Genomic DNA, 14844 nt, shown 5'->3' with positions numbered 1-14844 from the left:
TTCTCACATTATATGGGTCTTATACAGTTGTAGAACTCACGTATTATGAGAAACACACACTCCATTTTAAATTAAAATTCTTATTTTTAGGCATTTGATAATATCATACATTTGTCATTTTACCTCAGTCAAAAACTGAACTATGTTATGGGCCTTATGGGGAAAAAATGATTTTGGCATTTGCCAATGGGACTTTCTTAAAATATTAATGCATGGCGAATTCCCAAAAGAACAAAGTTTCTCTCCAAACTAGTATGGAGAGAAACTCTACAAACTCATCATATATCTTTATATTGAGTGTGAATTTTGAAAATCTAACCGTTAGATTGCATGTTCTTATTACATTCTTAATGCTTACAAAATTTCAAGAAAATCAAAGATCAATTGCTGTGTCATCAAATAAATCTTATAATTTCAAGTTTTTGTGATTTAAAGTTATATATAAAAAAATAAGTTAATTGATCAAATAGTAAATAATATGCAATTTGAACGAAATTTGATACGTATGTTAACAACATAAGGAACATAAAATTCAATAGTTAGATTCTCAAAATTCACACCCAAAAAAGAAAATATGAGAAGTTTGAAGAGTTTCTCTCCAAACTAGTTTGGAGAGAAACTTTGTTCTTCCCAAAATATAGTGCATATCAACCATGGAATCCTAACTCCAAATTTATAGTCTTATATAGTTTGGTCCCAAAGAAAAATTTATGGTCCAACTGTCCTTTAGTTCATTAAACCTCTCAGTTTCTTTTAGTAATTTTGGATTATAATCACATCCACTATCCATTTGTCATTATTTTATCTTTATGGACATCTAGAACTTGTATGGTTGGTTTCTACGGTTTTATGCTATAAAAAAAATGGTTGAACAGTCCAAATTTTCGAAAGGTGCGTGAAGAAGTAAAAATATTGCAAGACAAATTTCTTGACGTTTATCTAATATATTTTTTAGTTACTCTTATTTTTTATTTTTTAGAGATATAATAGAATTTTAACTTTCGGTGTCTATATCATGATGATTGATCTTTATCTTTATCATCATATTAAAATATTAATCGATTTTTGGTGTATACAAGTTCGACCGCAAGAAACTCTACTAGTTTAGCTACACACTTATTTTTAGGATCACTTGTGAGTGGATGAATATTGCCAAATTTGTTAATTGTATCTTGCATGAAACAAAGCAAGATTGAACCATTGAAAAACATAGCTGTAATTACTCAAAATGTCTTTGAACAAAATTTTGAAAGTTAAACTAAATGTGAGAAATTATCAAGAATTAGGTCGACGAAATTATCAAAACCAATTACTTGTCAAATATTAGTATATTTCCACTTTTTTTTTTGAGAAGAAATATTACCACTTAAAGGACTGTACACCTAAACGAGAGATCATGATTTTAGTAGATAAAGACATTACACCACTATATGTGTGGCTACGAATGAATGCCTGATCTTATATAACAATTGTACTTTTAGTATTATAGAATAATACAATTATCTTAAAATAATAAAACTAATTTGGAAAATATAATTTCATTTACATAACAACTTTATGGTCCAGACCATTTTGGATATTTTACATTAGTAGTGTATCAAAGCAGAGAATTTATTAAGAAAAGAGAAGAAACAATAATTTACAAGAGGTATTAACTTTTAAAATTTCAATTTAGTAATATAAAAATACTCAGTTCAAATTTACGCTCCGTTTGTTTCAATGGAAAACCTTGTGTAAAGATAGTTTTCCTTGTTTTCTAGTGTTTGGTAGCATAAAAAAAGATGAGTCAAAGGAAAACTATCTTTGGTCAACATAAAAAGTATGGCTTATTTTTGGAGATTGTTTTCCATTAAATTTTTTTGGAAAACAACTCTATCTCACAGCAAGCTAAATAAGGGAAGTTATGAGGTTGTTTTTCAACTCATTTAAAGTTTCTATCAAACATTAGAAAATGAGATAGTTTTATAGAAAATGTTTTTTAGAAAATAACTCATTTTCTAGAAAACATCATTCCTGAAACAAACAGAGCGTTAGAGGAACTGAATTCTTTTTCTTCTTTTTTTTTTTCTTTTTAAGGAATATAGTTCATATATAGAATATTCAAGGTTGACCAATTATCAGTTAATAACTGCATAAGACAATATTGAAAAAAAGGAAATAATGTGTTGGTTTAAATAATGGTAATAAAGATATACTTCTTTGATGGCTACTCCATGGTCATAATATAACAAACATTTTGTCTTTTTCTTATTGAAAATAAAGTTAATAAAAAAGCTAATCAAGGAAGAAATTATAGAAAATGTATTTCCCAAATAAGAGAATCTTTATATATGGGATGAAAAATTCAACTTATTAATAGTCCTATGTAGACGCCAGGATATATAGATTCATCAAACTTTTTATCTTTCATAACTTCTTCCTAAAGGTTACTCAATAGATGTTAATTTTCAGTAAAATTTTCATGGTGGTGAAACTTTTCCAATTTTTGTAGACAAACCCTTATAATTAAGTTGTATATTCCTTGATTGAAATAATGGGCAACTTTTAGCGTTTTGCATTATGTGCAATTGTTCTCAAGGACTAAGGTTGAGAATTAAAAAACAACTTTTCAATCTTGAATAAAAAAATTTGAAAAGGTAAAAAAAAAAAAATGAAGAAGTAACAATGTTTTTGTGAGAGGGATGAGGGTAATTGCACAGGATTCTAACCTACATTCCTTTAACACTAGCACAACTCAATTTCGCAAAAGACCTTCATTTAAGTGGAGTCTGCTTCCCTTTTGACCCTTTTTTCCCTGCATAAAGTGTTTTAAATTTATTTAGGAATATGTCACTTTGAAATTAAAATGAAATGCACCTTATGTAACGCTTCATACTTGAAAGCTCGGATTTGTGTTAAAAACACAAGAGCTATTTAGACCTCAAATTAATAAATTACGGCTCAGTTGATTTTACTCTAACTTATCTAAGTGCGGAACAAGAGTAAATGAAGTGCAATCAGCCGATACTACTTTAGTGCATAAACAAAAACAACAAACAATAAAAGTAAAGCACAAGAGTAAGAGAAGAGAGATGCAAACACAAGATAACATGGCGATGTGCTATCGAAGAGGAAACTGAAGATCTCGGCAAAAAACCTCTCCGCTGCTCTCCAAGCGGTAAATCGATCCACTAAAGAATAAAGTTGGAGTACATAAATAACAAAAGACCCTCCAGGCCTAGTCTACCTAATGTACTTGAGCCCTCCAAGCTCCTGCTACCAACAGACTTCTCGGAGTCATGTCTTCTCTAGCTTTCCAGATCCCGCAATACGCCCGATTGCATCCGCCAAGCCTCACCGGCTTTTTTTGAAAAATCCCCAAAGCTTCCCAAGCTCCAAAACACTCTCTACACTCTGAAAGGGTGTGGGTTGTGTTTAAGTACAAATCTTCTCTCAAGGTATGGCAATGGGAAAAGGAATGAGAAAAGACTACAATGATTTCTCACTAAAGATGGGTAGCTCTCTCTCTCTCTCTAAAAGATGGGTGTGTGCGTTGTAAAAAACCTATTTAGAGTTTTTCACTCTGAATGGCCTCACTTACTTTTGTGAGTAATGAGGATATATATAGTGTGGGTGAAGGGTAAGAAAGTCACACTTAAAAATCCTCTAGGCAGAAAGTTTCGCGGGTATCTCATGGGAAGGCCTTACCCGTGAGACACTTGCGAAATTGACAGCCTAGCACGACTTTCCAACTTCCAGTCATGTGCTTCTCACATGTCCTTTTTCGCGGGAACCCTTCTCGCGAATTTCTTGCAAGCTAGTCACGAAATGCACTGATCTTCAATTAAGTTTGAGTCTTCACCAACTTAATACTAAACTCAATACAATAAAATCCCACAAAAATACAAGGAAACAAATTTACGCAATTACAACACTTTTTGTCATGGAATAAAGCCAACATAAAACATAGTTGTAAATCACAACTTTACAATACTAATCAATAAAATGTGAATCATATGTTAATTAACGCTCTATTTGTTTCAACAATGATATTTTCTAGAAAATGAGTTATTTTCTAAATAGCATTTTCTATAAAAACTATCTCATTTTTCAATGTTTGGTAGCAACTTTAAATGAGTTGAAAAACAACCTCCTAACTTCCCTTATTTAGCTTGCTGTAAAATAGAGTTGTTTTCCAAAAAAATTTAATGAAAAACAATCTCAAAAAATAAGCCATATTTTTATGTTAACCAAAGATAGTTTTCCTTTGACTCATTTTTTTTTATGCTACCAAACACTGGAAAATAAGGAAAACTATTCTTACATAAGGTTTTCCATTGAAACAAATGGAGTGTAAGTAAAAGAGTAAATTTGTTTTTTCTTCTCATGAAAAAAAAAATCAAATAAACGAACACTTGCAAACAGAACAGCAAGCAATGCTGCCTCTAAAACATGATATTGCACAAGCTTAAATATTGAGCAAATGAAAATTTGGTTCATTCATCCAAACAAAACAAAACAAAAACAAAGCAAAAACAAAAAGGGTATGATTGTTGCGCACCTATATCTAGAATCATGAAGTTAGAAGATACTGTTTCATTGCTTTATTTAAAAACATGGTATATCATTTTAACTTTTTAGAAGGCAACTAATTATTTCATTAATTTTTGTATCGTACAAGTGGAAGCATTACACTACCAAAAGTCTTCAGTCATGATCCTATAGCAACAAGGAGATAATTGGAACACTTACCCCATATGTTGTCTCACAGTCACTTTTATCTGCACTTTGCTTCATTAACATGTTGCCAATACCTGCTCTTAAGCATTTACTTCTATGATCATACAAAACATAATGTAGAGACTTTTTATTTTAAGATATTAGTTGAATGTTTTAACTTTTAAGAGATGATTTGATTCAAAGAATCTTGAATGTCCCATTAAAATACAAGGTTTCCTTGTTTGGTTTGCCATCTAACATTCTTTTAGACTTTTTTTGAAAATACAATTTGTGAAGACCAAGCCCTTGCCTATTGCACTAAAAGCTACAACTAATGGTAATGGTGCAACTTTATTCCCTTAATGGTTGACAGCCCAGCCCTAATGGGTTGACTAAGACTTGGCCCAACTTGGCCTTCACCTCTACAGCAAAGATGGAGCTAGGACTTGAAGTTAGGGGAGGGTGACTCTGATCGTTGGCTTTGCTGCCTCTTAGCTGCTAATTTTTTTTTTTTTTTTTGAGTTTTTGATGCGTGCATTTTTTGCTAGGTAAAGACACAATTTTTTTTTTAACTTTTTAAAGGGCTGATTGTTTGTTTGAAGTAAAATTAGTTAATTATGCTTAATTATTATTAACTTTACTATTGGTAATTTTTGTTATTGCACTAATTTATTTGGGCTTGTATATTTTGTTTTAGATTTTAGATTTATAAATTTTTAATGGCCTTTAAATGAGGAAAATGCTAGAGTTACAAATTCTTTTACAAATTGCTAATATGGTAAGTGGTTATTGGCAAGTAAAAAAAAGATGTAAGTAATAGATCCAGATGCTAACCAATAAGAGTTTGTACCTCAAGGGCTTGTAAAAATGTTGTAAATAAATTTGTGCCTGTAACAATATTACTCTAAAAAGAATCAATGATATTGTTAAGAGGAGCAAAATGTAATTTTATTGAACAAAATTGCTAAAATTAGTGTGTATATATATATATATATTAATAAAAAATTAGGGAGGGTCATTGGCCCATTGCCCCCCCCCCCCCCCCCCCTAGTCAATATATGCCTCGTCCCTGCTCTACAGGATGTTGGACTAGGCCCATTAGGCCTTTGCCCAACAATCCTACCCCCAACACCTACACATGCACAACAGGTAATCGAACTCGTGACTTGGCTCTAATTCCAATTTTTACATGTTGCATGAAACCTTTTTTTATTTTTTATAAAAAGATAGAAATGTTGCATGAAATTTCAAAATTCTCAAGAATGATAACAAGTTTTATCTAGGTTTGAAAAAAATCAGTTGTTAAATAGATGTTATAAAAGGAGCTTTTATTTTTATGGTGAAGGTTGTAGCTAGTGGGAGAGTGGGTTGCTTCCATTCATTGAACGTGGGTTGAAGAGGGTGGTTGATGGGTTCTGTTAATGGTTGGTGGCCAAAGTTATGGAAAATGAGTAGTGACATATTTCACATCATATCTATACTATATAATAAAAGTTGAGTTTTACAAGTTTTGTTTGCACCAATTGGACGTTAAAATTAGTAAAATAGTTTTCTCTATGCCTCTAACTAAACTCTATACTAAAGTTCTATGAAGTTTAAAGGTACCGTTTCAATAAAAATTATATTACCAACAATTTTTTAAAGTTTAATATGTTTAATTATTTATTTTATATTACGTTAATAATCTACCATAATATATTTGTCTTAGATAATAATAAAAAATTAGGCCTAACACTTTGTGTCTGCACTGTGCTGTTCAACATAAATTTATACGTATGCATGCTTTTGTCACGTAATGCATTATAAGTACATAATCTTTAACGTAGTTTCCTCCTAAAAAAAATTGTTAACATAGTTTTGAAGGAATTTAAGATAATATTATAATTCAAAATTAATTACCAAAAGTTTTTCTAAAAAAAGATAAAATACTATTTATATATACTTATCTTTTTCTCCCAAAAAAAGAAAAAAGAGAACCAAAGGTTTTCAAGGAATTTAAAAATTTTAAGGATTTTCGTTATTTATTTTAAATTATATTAATAATTTTTAAAAGAAAAAATTAATATTATAATTAAAACGAATTACCAAAAACTTTCAATAAAATTGAAAGGATTCATTATTTATTTTTTACTTATTTTAGGAATCTATTATAATTTTTTTTTTCAATAAAAAAAAATTTTGAAGTCTTATTCTGTGTACTTTTGCCTTTTGACAATTAGTTAAAAATAATAGTCATTCTTTCATTTTTACTATTTACTCTTTTTTAAAATTTCAATTATATTATTGAAGTACTGAGAGTTTTGTAGTTTAATTGATTGACACTTCTTGATATTTCCGACAGAAACACCTAAGAATTAAATTGCCCTACAATTGTAAGTAACTATTAAATTATAAAAAAGAATTATATTGTTGAAGTATATATTTTAATTTATATATAATTTTTTTTCTTTGGCACAAATCCGTATATAGTATAAAGGCACTTGCATATTTTGAACTCCAAACTGCAAAATTAGAATAACCCTAACAAAAACACACCCCAATATTGTCAGATTTATTATTAAAAGTAACTATCATATGCAAGTCACTAGCCCTAAAAAAATTAAAATTCTCTCCCATTTGCCCTAGAAGGCTAGAACGCTTTCCAAATTGACAATTCTTTGTGATTTCCCTAAAGGGAGATCTAATTCTAGATCCCCAGTAGGTTTGTTTGTGCCAAATTTAGTGTCAATCAAGCTATCTGTGAGTTCATGCCCTTTTTTATCTAGTTAATTTGAAGAAAGATGATATGTATTCATACCTTCTGCACCTAATGTTTCAACTTTTTTCTTGAATGTTTTCCTTCAATCCTGATGAAACATTGTCGGGGGTGGAAAAGTTTTCCTTTCGACAAATGAGATTTGTGTTAGGTTGGGGGCCTAAACATAAACTCAACAATGGGCTTGAAGTACGACCCAAAGGCTATCGGTGAAGATTTGGAGAATTCACCTTATTTTATGCCTTGGGCCTAGGTTGGGACTGAAAAGGATTATGGGATGACCCAAAAAAACGTTTCCTACAACAGACACTTCAACACAACAAAAAAGCATACTACAATAAAGAAATAGCCCAGCAGTAAAATATTCTAGCAATAAAATATTCCAATAGTAAAATGAGACAGAACAGAATAAATTTCCAGCCGTTAATTATTTCACAGATTAAGGAAAGTGTCTACATCTCCAAAATCATCATCCATAGGTTCTAGTGAGAAGAAGTCCTTTAATACAAGAACATGAGAGAAAAACTCTATAGTAACAATTACATCATAACCTTCAATAGTAAATGAATAAACAAACAATATGGGTTCTAGTATAACAAGTAATGGAGAAAGCTTGATGTGAGATGAAGGGAGAGAGAGAGATTCTAGTTAGCGCAACAAGATCATTATGATGCAAGGGTATGCTCATGGATATAGCACATATAGTGAGTAGTGAGGGTCATTTTGGTAGTATGAGTAGTGGGAGAGAGAGAGAATATTTAGTAAAGTTGCTAGGACTTTCTGTTGAGGATAGATAAGAGCTTATAAGTAGAGGTGTAAAGGGTATTTGTGAGCTAGGGGCTGAAGAACTTAGTTTCTAAGTTTGAAACTAAGAACTCAGAAGCTTAGGGGCTATTTGGATTTCATGTTTTTCATCCCTCATCACTTTGTTTTCATAACCCATAACTCAAAACTGGTGGGTCCCACACGGAGGAAGTCTATTTGGCATTATTTTCAAGTTTTGTTTTCATCACTCAATTCTCTGATTTTTGAGTGATGAGTTAGCAAAATTGAAACAACTTTTGGATGTTTTCAAGTTATGGAAACTAAGTTATGATGAAATTTTGGTAAATACACACACATTTTTAGTACCCACGATCAGAGAGAAGTCACGTCCATCGCAACTTTTGATGGTAGAACCAATGGCTCTCTTCATCAGGTTTTAGCAAGATCACTTCAACTTCATACCACCACAACTCCAAACAAAAAGAAGCCTCTGCCTTGCCCTCACCTCCTCACACATGCACTCACCGAGCCTACCTCAGCCAAACCATACTGCTCCGACCTCAGAGTGTTCTTCATGGTGCCACTACACCGATCTTCCTCACCGTCGACCTCTTTCTTAGTTTTTTCATCAATCTGAAGGTATATTAGTGTAAAACCCTCTTTTTCCATTTTATTTCAAAATTGATAATGGGTCTCGTAAAATCTGAGTTGTTTTATACATTTGATTTGTTGGTTTATTTGTGGTATTTTGCATTATCGTTGATCTTTGCCAACCCATGGCGTTTGTGTGTTGGGTGTTTACTTCTCTTTTTCTTTTCTTTTTTTTTGATGTTTGAGTTTTCTTTCTTTGGGTCGAGGATTTTGAAAAGTTCTTAAGGGCTTTGTGACTGTTGGTGTTTGTGAATGGATTGGTTTACTTATGCTGATTTCAAATCAAATATTTTCAAAAAAAGTGTTGATACCCCATTTTGCGACTCGCATTTAACCTCACATTGAGGGTAAAAGGGTAATTTTTCCTTGGAAATATGCATCTTGATACTTAATCTCATTTCACTAAAATGATCTTGATATTATAACGATCAAATCGACTGGTCATAAGCCCCAATCGGACTATCAGATTGAAAGTTATCATCAAATCAAGTTTTAATGTTCGAGATGCACTATTACAAATTGAGTCCGACTCTATGTGATTATGAACAATTGGTTCCAATTGGTTATAATTATAGTCAATTTGAGATTAATGATGTGTCACAATTTGATTGGTTAGGACTACATTTCATGGTAAGGTTGCACACACCTAATTATTTAGATAGTTAAATATTAATTATTCAATGAGTAATTGGTGCAATTATCTTTTAATCAGAGTAAATTTGGAATCAATTAAGTCTGAAATGAGAGTGATTGGAGTCATTTAATGTTAATTGGGAGCTAATTTGGGACCTATTAATGCTAATTGTGCTGAAATCATTTTCTAACAAATGACTTCTGCTCACCATTTTATCGATATCTCTCAAAATATTTTGAATCTATGAATTTTTCTAGAAACTAGACATCCGGGGCTTCAATTTGAGTACAAGAACAAGACAATTCCGATCAGGATTAAGTCAAATGTGATTTTTCAAAGTTGGCTCTACAGACCTTTACAGCAGCTACGGGAAAACCGAATTTTGGCTTGCTCCTCACTCCCACCAATCTTTACATTTAATATACTAGATTTCCCCAAAGGCTAAAATGAGGTCAATGTTCATGATTCTTTGTCAACCCTTATTAAATAACATTCCATTCATATTTCCTCAACTACTACTATATAAACTCCCTTTATCCTCCATTCTAAGACACAAAAAAACCCCTCTCTTCCCCTCTCTTGAGTTCTAATGAAGTTGAGTGGTCTTGTCATATCTTAGTCTTTTTGAGACTCAAGGTATTAAGTGAGACTCACTCTTCTTCTCCTATTTCTTCTTTTCCTCTACCTTAAGACCTCCCTCAAAAGTCTTCTCATCCACCATATGGATCTTGCATGAAGGTATAATCTCTTTCCCTTATTTTTATTTTTATTTTTTTTGCCATGATAAGAGTTTAAGATTAAAGCATGATAATAATCATTTAAATTCCTTTGAATATGTTTGAATGTTCTTAATTGTTCTTATATGTTATTCACATGTTCATGCATAAACACTAGTTTAGATCTTAAATCCACATAAAAAATATAAAAAACATGTTTGTTTCTTAATTCTTTTAAATTCTTGAATCTAGGATATCACCATCCACACACAATCATTAGAATTTATTTTTCAATCCAAATGAAATGCTTAATAAATTGAATTAGGGTTTATCACGTGCACACACTTCAAATTCAACATGCAAATTGATTGATAACATATTGAATGATGTGATATGAATGTTGGCTGCCATAGTCTAGAAGACCAGTTTCACTGGACAAGATGGGTGCCTAACACCTTCCTACCTTGTAACATAGCCTCCGAGCTTAGATCAAGGGTTAATAGATCCAAAACTTATCCATGTAATTTTTCAATTTCTAGATTGTAACTAGGAAAACAAGCCATGCACTTTATCTTAGATTGTACCTAGGAAACCAAGCCATACACTTTATCTTAGATTGTACCTAGGACTAAAGCCATGTAATTTTCCTATGATCAATGTAAATTCAATTGAAAATTAATAAATTGGGAAATTTTTCAATTTTGGTTTTCTTATTTATCCCAATGTTTAAATAAGTGGCGGCTCCATTGTAAAACCCTTAATCTAAAATGGAAAATACAACTAGTCGAACCTCCATTTTGAGAGGCAATAACACAACTCCACCCATTCATGTGGGTTTGGCCCTAACACTCCATAAAAAAGGGTCGGGGTGCGGTCTCTCACAAAACGATATAATATTATCCAGACAGGAAAAAATCATCAGATTGAAGCTAAACCAGCATATGGGTAAGCATAATAATATCATATAAACAAAAAACAAACCAAAAAAACTTCTCCTTTATTATTTTCTCAGCAACCAAACAATAGGGAAAAATGAAAGCAAACACAATTTCAAGCTAAAAGCTCACAGTTTTCTTAAAACTCAAATGCCAAAAACATAAATCAGATCCATTTTCCAATTCAAACTTGAACATCACACGCTAAGAGAGTACAAAAAGGGATGAAGTAAATTACTCTTTATGTAACTTGTTTAATATTATGGTTTAAAACATAACTAAATTTTATGGGAAATATTACTATACCTCAGTTTGGACCTCCTTTTATCTCTCATTTAACTTAGAAACTAGCACCATTACACGTCGAAGGAGATCGTCCGTGACAATGATCTTGGTTGTCTGCTACTAGTATCAGAGCCTCCTAAGGCAAATTATATCACCTTACGCCAAGTGTCAATCTTGGAGCCCTCTACTGGAAACTTTGCTAAAGATCTCTTTGGTACCCTTCAAACCACATTTTCCTAAGTTTCCCCATTTGGGTTCATGTGCTTGGTTTATGAACCAGAAAGTATACATTTTTGGCATGGTAATAAGCTGTTTACAAGTTATTCCAAAAGCTTCCATGATCTATTCATGGCTACTCCTAATTCCTCGACCGGTTGTGTTGGAGAAGAGGGAGAGAATGGTTGGCTGCAACTTCACAGCCTTATGTCTTGTCAACACAGCTTTATATCACATCAGCAATCATGAAAATCAACTTGTCAATGAAGGGTGTAAGCTCAGCTGGACATGTGTCCCCTCCTAATCTGATTTAACAAGCTGAAAATGGTTGTAATGGGACCCAACTGTCAGCTCAATTATCCTGAAACCTGACTAGTGTAGTGACTAGTCTAATCACTTTAGTTACTCAAGTGAACCTTGGTTGCTGGGATTAGCACATAGGCTGTGCTATCTTGATTGGGCCTTGTTGTTAGGCTTCTTTGGGCTTGTTCATCTTTGCAAAATGAATAGTTTTGCCATGGATAATATATATAGGCTTTTATAGTTAGAGTTTCTTATGGAAAAAATAAGTATAGTTCCCATAAATTTTGAAGAATAAGTAGTTTTAGAAATGAGTAATATATTATAAGTAGTTTATGCTTCCCATGAGTCAAGGACTTTAGTATATGAAAATATGTTTTTGCCAAGGAATGGTTTTGGGCTTTAAGCGTAATGTAATTGTTTTTGCCAAATGATATTTGGGATTTAATAGAATAATTGTTTGCCCAATAGTTTTGGATTCTTTTGATAAAATAGTATTGGGTCTTTTGTAAAAGTTACCAAAATATTATTGGGCTTTTGTAAATAGGTGTCAAAATAGTATTGAGCTTTTATAAATAGGTGCCAAAATAGCATTTGGACTTCTATAAGTAGGTGTCAAAATAGTATTTGAGTTTTTTGTAAATAGTTTGAGATTTTGTAAAAATATTGTCATGTAGCAATGGACTTAGTATAAGTGCCACGTAGCAATGGACTTAGTATAAGTGCCACGTAGCAACAAGCATTGTAAGAGTGCCATGTAGCAACGGGGTTTTAGGGTGCTGTGTAGCAACGGGCTTTGTAAAGAGAGTTTTGTTGGGTTTTTTGGATTTTTTCCACAAGGTAAATGAGTTTGGGCATTTTGTAGAGATAGTATAATTTTGTGGCCCAATTTTGGTAGTGACATGATAAGTATTTGTGTGAGAGCCCAAGTTGAGTAATATGTGGGATATAATGGGTAATATTTATGAAAGAGCCCAAAATAATTTATGGGGCTTATGTGGGAAATATTTGTGAGAGCCCAATATGGGCAATAATATGGGAAAATATTTGGGCAATATATGGTAAGTATGTAGGAAATATTTGTGTGGGCCCAAAATAGTTTATGGGCCTGTATAAGTATTTTAGTGAGTGGACTAATGATATTAGGGCCCAAAAATTTGTATCTCAACAAACATAAAGTATCCAAGCAATATCAAAGAGTCCATTCAATCTTAAATTTGTAACTTGAGTATGCAAAATTTCAGTTATAGCATCTTGCAAAGCATTCATAAGTGTCTCCCCTTGATCCACAACAATCAAGACTTGGATATAATTACAAAATAAATGTCAATATAAATATACACAATTGTATGGTAAGCAATGAAGTGAGAGTAATTTACATGTTAGAAATTTGTAGTCCCTACCAAGTACCAACAGTCACCAAGGGGCCAATAGAAATCCACCAAATTTAAAAAAAAAACAAAAAATGCATTACACTCTATCAAGTAGCTCATAGGAAAATCTTATAAGACAATTAATTTTATACACAATTTTAATTGACTAGAATAGTGTCATATGACTCCTTAAAAAGATTTGTAATCCCTCTTCCAAGGCAAATAACATGAATCTAACCATCATAGTCACAAGTCAAGTGGAAAGTCATATGAGCAGTGCTACAAACACAAGTTGGTAGAATATGATTGGTGGTAACATTATTTTCATATGGGACCACCAATATCATTATTTTATGACATACCAATTACAGATTGCCACCTCAGTTGATGTGAAATTTGTTATCAAATTGTTTTTATATACTTAGGTTTTCTCAAGTCATATATCAAATGGGGTGCAAACTTATACATAGGAAGTATAAAAATGGAGAAACAAAAGAGATGGTTGATAACAATATTGAATATTAGTCTGCTCATAGAAGTGACATCATGGCAAAAATATCATAGAAATGAGAATTCTAAGCCTTCTTCTTCTTCTTTTCTCCCCTTCTATTAGAGTACCAAACATGGTTATATCAAGTACTAAACCTATTGAAACCTCCTGCATCACCACTGCCTTCGTTTATTAAGCACCAACCCTACCCAACCACCACAACCCTTCAACCCCTTTACGGGACCATTATCATTTTCACCGGTCAATGTAAATCACCTTCTCTGAGCTTGCACCATCCATTACCTTTTTGTGATTGTTGAAAGAGGTGGTAGTGCATTTTGGTCTATTTGTGAAATTAGTAAGAGCTTTATGGTATGTAATTAAACTGTGTGCAGGGATAAAAGAGAATTAATTTGTTAGAGTCGTGTGATTTGCACATGATCATAAGCTTTAATCGTAATTTTTTTTGAGAAACAGATACACACATGTACAAGATAGAGGGAAAGAGATTCTAACATAAAGGCACAATACAAACTCCACTAAAAAGCCATAATAACTTTTAAAGAAAGATAAGACAAATTATACTACACACAACACACTCTCTTAAACAATGCTTTAACCATAGATTTGATTATGAGTACATCTTGCAAAATTTATAAAAATTGAGGTGGGGATTGCAAGTTATCATAATTTGGAATGCAAAGTCCAAATACCCCAAATTATGATGGATTTATCCAATTAAATATTAACCCTTTTTTATTATTATTAATCACAGGCAGAGTACTCCCATGGCCATATGCTTAAAACCGACATTCCACCTAAGATTACCTTGGAAAATGAGATTTGCAGGGGTTTGCTAGAATCTTATAAGTTCAAATAGTATTAATTAATTATGAAAATTTTAACAGATTCCTCCCACGTAAATCAAACTGCCCCTAAAAATCCATAGCAATGACAAATAAAACAATTAAATTCCCCATTATAAAAAATAAAATAAAAATTTAAATTCTCCTTCCCATCTTCATC

The sequence above is a fragment of the Castanea sativa genome, chromosome 7 (genome assembly GCF_040712315.1).
Source record: "Castanea sativa cultivar Marrone di Chiusa Pesio chromosome 7, ASM4071231v1".
In the NCBI taxonomy this organism is placed as follows: domain Eukaryota; kingdom Viridiplantae; phylum Streptophyta; class Magnoliopsida; order Fagales; family Fagaceae; genus Castanea; species Castanea sativa.
This window is presented reverse-complemented; position numbering follows the sequence as displayed.